Genomic DNA, 4754 nt, shown 5'->3' with positions numbered 1-4754 from the left:
CAGGAATATTTCCATGTGTTTCCCATTGTCCTGCATTTAACCTCTCTGAGATATTTTGGGGCAATTCTTTATTTACATTTTCTTTAACAAAGAATATGTTTACCTTCTTCCTAAAGATTACCACATGGCCAAACACTTCCAAATCCAAATATTTCCTAAAGGAGAATCTGCATAATAATTAAAGTGTGTCCATAAAGCAGAGGAGTGGTGAAAAAGATGTTCTGAGTGTTCACAGGGATTTTGTAAGGGGATCCAGGCAGGATCTCAGTTTCCAGCAGATTGCCAGTCTGGGGAAGTGCAAGCCAAGTTTCCACTGCTTAAATATTTACTCAAAGGACAATGAGAGGGTGGGAAGTGTGTTGTTGTTAATAATAACAGTTTGCACACTGCTGTCTGTGCTGGGGTGCCAAAGCCCCTGCTGGATGCTCTGGCACACCAGGAGGGGAGGCCACCTGGGCCAGCCCTCAGCAGAATTCAGTCACTGAACTAAAATCACCTTCAGGAGAATCCTTGTGTCTTCTTCTGGCTGCTTCCAAAATTCAGGTGTTTTTTCTAAGAGCGTGTAGAGACAGGGCAAGGGGGGCGGATGGCTTCGAAGTGATGGGTGGGATTTGGGAAGGAATTGTTCCCTGGGAGGCTGGGCAGCAGTGCCGGCACTCACTGCACCAAAACAGCACCAAAACTGGCACTCACAGCCCTAAAACTGGCACTCACAGCACTGGCACTCCCAGCCCCACCAATCACCCCCACCCGGGGAAGGGAGGGGTCTGTGTGGCTCTTCCCCCTGTCAAAGCAGCCCCGCCGTTAGCACAGGGCTGAGGGAGCTGATGGGCGTTGGTGGCTCTGCTGGTTCTGCCCTTGGGAACTGGGGCCAGGAGGAGCTGGCAGAGCAGCACAAACACATCCCAAAGCCCAGAGCCTGCCAGCAGAGCAGGGGGACTCGGGGTGTCGAAAATTCTGAGGATTTCCTTCACTCACACCAAGTTAATTGCCTAAAGAACACCTGGAGGGAAGGCTGAGTGCTGGTGTAAAGTGTGAGTAGTGACAGCTCCCGTGGCTGGGAACACTCACTGGATCCTCCAGGAAAACCAGGGGCAGTCACTCTTTGAATGCAGGGAAGTGAAATTTAAAAACGAACACAACTTTTGCAGGTCCCTGCAGAGCTTCGGTGCCCACCTCAGAACCACCAAAGGGATCCAGATCTCCTGGTTTTACTCCTCAAACCTACACAGGATGGGACCTTCGAGGTGCCCTTTCACCTGCTGGCACCTCACAGTGAGGGAAGTCAGGCTCAGAAATAGGGACTGAGGACTCAAGGGCAAACAAAACGGGAACAGCCACAAAATGGAGCAAGTATCAATATTTGCTGGGCAGGAAGGAGCACAGGCTGTACTGCTGGCACAACACAGCATTTATTCCCTGCCTGCCCAGCCACAGCTCCCTCCAAGGATCCCACAGAGGCTCTGCTGCTGTTCCCAGGCTGCTCCTCCAAAAGGCAGCTCTGAGAGCTCGGCCTGGGGGAGCTGAGCTGTGAGAGAGCCCCAGGGGACACAGCGGGTTTGTGCCCAGGGCTCTGCACCTCCTCAGGCACGCTGTTCCCTTGCCAGCCTGGGTGTGTGCAGAGCTGAGACCCGGGCAGGATCCGCGGGGCTGGAGCTCTCTGTCAGAGCTCTGGCTGCTCCCTGCCCCGCTCTCCTCACTCTGCTGCTGCAGGGAGACAACAAAATGTGGGAACTGCCCCTTCAGCCCCACAGAACCCACGCCAGGGCCTGCGGGAGCCCAGCACGGGCTCTGCCAGGACAGGAACAGGTGTTTGTCCTTCCTGCAGCATTTCTGGATCCCTTCTCCACCCCCCTGCTCAGGCCAGCGCGTCAATCCCACACCAAAGTTTTATCTGCAGGAAGCACGGGCTGTGAGAGCTGGCTGGTTCCTGAAATATCCATAATTAAATTTGGGGAAATCTACGGGGTTTTATAGAGGTTCAGACACTCTAAGAAATAAAATAGAAACAGAAGAGTCCTGGCCAACTTCTGTTGGCCTGTAGACTTATTAGGGATTCCAGTCCAAGGAAACCAGGAATGTGAGTATTCCTGTCCAAAAACATCCCGTTAAGGCTATTTTATTTTAATCACAGCTGTGCTAAAAACCACACTGTTCTCTCACACCATCCAATCACCTTCCCTGATAGGATGAAAGCCCATTTTCCCTGACTTTTTATTACAACCATCTTGAAGACAGACGTGCCAAGAGCTGGGGGAAGGTTTGAGGTTCCCACCACGTTTGTGTTACACCCCCCAAAAACCTGCACGAGGCTTTGGGCAGCTCCACCTCAACCAGCTGTGCTTTAAGCAGAGCAGGTAGGACCTGGCAGGTTTATTTGGAGGAGGGAGAGGGTGGCTGAGGCCGGGGCTGAGCCTGCCATGCTCTCATGCACATATTAATGAACTGCTCTATTCGGGATCAATCGACAGCACCGGTACTTTTATTGACTTTATAATTAGCAGTATCTTACTTTTGCTGCAATAAAGCTGTTTTACCTAATGTAAAATCTATCATTTCCAGCCCGTTATTAGCACAGGAACAGCCGAGCTGCTTTGGCTCTCGCTGACTGGGGCCTCGCCGGGAGTGTCCTGACTGTCCCTGTCCTTATCCCGGTCCTTGTCCCTGCTCATCCCGCGGGGACACCTCGGGCTCTCCCGCCGCTGCCCGCGGTGCCGCAGCCGGCCCTGGGGACCCTTCCCAACCTTTCCCGACCCTTCTGGGTCTGGGGCTGCGCATCCCCCGCCAGCCCGCGGTGGGAGCGGGCGGGTGCGGGCAATGCCCGGGCACGGTGCGGCCTCTGCTCGGGTGCGGGGGGTCCCGGTGCCCCCGGATCCCGCCCTGGAAAAGATTCCGAGCCGTTCCGCTTTGCTCGCTTTTATTACCTGAGGGAACCTGACAGAACTCGCAAAGACACAATCGCTATAGAGCGTCCGCCCGGCTCGGCTGCCGCAGAAAAGCCCAACGCGAACGTCCCTGTTTGTGCAGCCGAAACTCGGGGAAAACTCACACAAAGTGGAGGGGGGGAAAAATGTTTAAAGAAAGCTGCGCGGAGGCGAGCGGCGCTTCCTCGTCGTGCTGAGCGCTATCGGCGTGTCGCGACATCTACGGAGCGGAAAGAAACGTGCGAGATCTACAGGAGGTGAGAACACGGAAAAGAAAGAACATCACCGCTGGCTGGACACCGACAGTCCCGGCAGGGAGCTGGCACCGGCCCCCGAACCGGCCCCCCGTCAGTCAATAGGCAAAGTGTCTTAAATTCATTCCTTGGCACTTATTGAAATTCGTGACGTCGAGAATGGATTAAAAAAGGTGAAGCAAACCTGAGTGAAACAAAATATATTGTACTGACAACAAATGCAATGAGATAACAGCATCTTGCTTTCTTTTTTTTTTCTCTTTTTTCTTTTTTAAATAACTTAAAATACACTAGAAAAAATATGGTCAATATAAATAATTTTGTTTTCATGGAGAACAAATAGATACAAAGCCCGTCCGTACCAAAGTTCGCGTAGAAGAGCTTTCCCTCTGTCTTGGCAATAAGCATGAGGGTCAGATGGCAAAATCTGGGATAACAATCACTGACTGCAGGGTACCCCAGGTTAAATAGCTATACGTCTCTCAAATAATAATAATAATAATAACCAAAAAAATCACAAGGTTACGTGAATAGATACACCTTTATGAGATAAAATGTAAATGTTTGACAGTCAACTATCAATTCACAAGTTATAGCCAAAATAAACTTTGTTCGTGTGTATCAACATATTTTACATGTACCCAGTACCTCTTATTGGAAATTGCCGTGGTGTCAAGTGGTGGTTGGGAATTAAATACTCTCTTTTTTTTTTTTTCCTTTTCCTTTTTTTTTTCCATTTACTTTTGCCCTCAGGACAGGAGAGACCCGGCAAAGGGAGGCAAACTCCGCTCTCCTGGCGCGTTCCGCTCCCTTTTATTTCAGAGGTGGGACAGAAAACAAAGATTTGAGAGTGGAAAAGGTAGCGCTTGATCTGCCTCTCTCTGCCTGCTTCCCTCCAAGATTAAAGGAGAAAGAACCCAGCCACGTTTGTTTGTTTGCTTTTGTGGTTGTCTCGGTTTTTTTTTTTCTACTAAAGATGAGGGTGAAGTGCAAGTGAATCAAAGGACTCCATCAATGAAATACAAATACATGCAACCCGGAATGCTGCTGGAGGAAGTATCCCGGACAGTTTCCCATTAGAAATTCGCAGAGAAATAATTGTCTTTTTTTTTTTCCCTTTTTTTTTCTGTTCGTCGTAGTCTTTCTTTCTTTTTTTTTTATTTTCCTTTTTTTTTCTTTTTTTTTTTTTGTCGCTATTCCAGACGTGGTTGTTAAACTCAAGTACCTGATGCAACGTGAAAGGAGGCCCGCCTCTCTTATCAAATTTCTTGTATTAAAGTGAACTTCGCAGAAAAAGGTCAGTTTCAAAACCTGTGAACTTCCCAGCTGCGCGTCCTCTAATTCCTTAAATAAGTATATATCTCCCGTCCGTTTCTCCTCTCCCTCGTTTCTTTCCTTTTTCCTTTTTTTTTTAACTCTTTTTTTCCCTTCTTTTTTTCCCCTTTTTTTTTTTTTTTGGAAAAAAAAAATAACGATAAAGCAGCGGCAGCAGCGGCGCGGTCACAGCCCGAGGGCGGCGGCGTGTTTCTTGGCCTTGAGGCGGAGGTCGGCGATGCTGGAGTTCTTGCTGGTGGTC

This window comes from Geospiza fortis, unplaced genomic scaffold (genome assembly GCF_000277835.1).
Source record: "Geospiza fortis unplaced genomic scaffold, GeoFor_1.0 scaffold172, whole genome shotgun sequence".
In the NCBI taxonomy this organism is placed as follows: Eukaryota; Metazoa; Chordata; class Aves; order Passeriformes; family Thraupidae; genus Geospiza; species Geospiza fortis.
The sequence above is the reverse complement of the archived record's forward strand: the minus strand, read 5'-3'. Positions refer to the sequence as shown.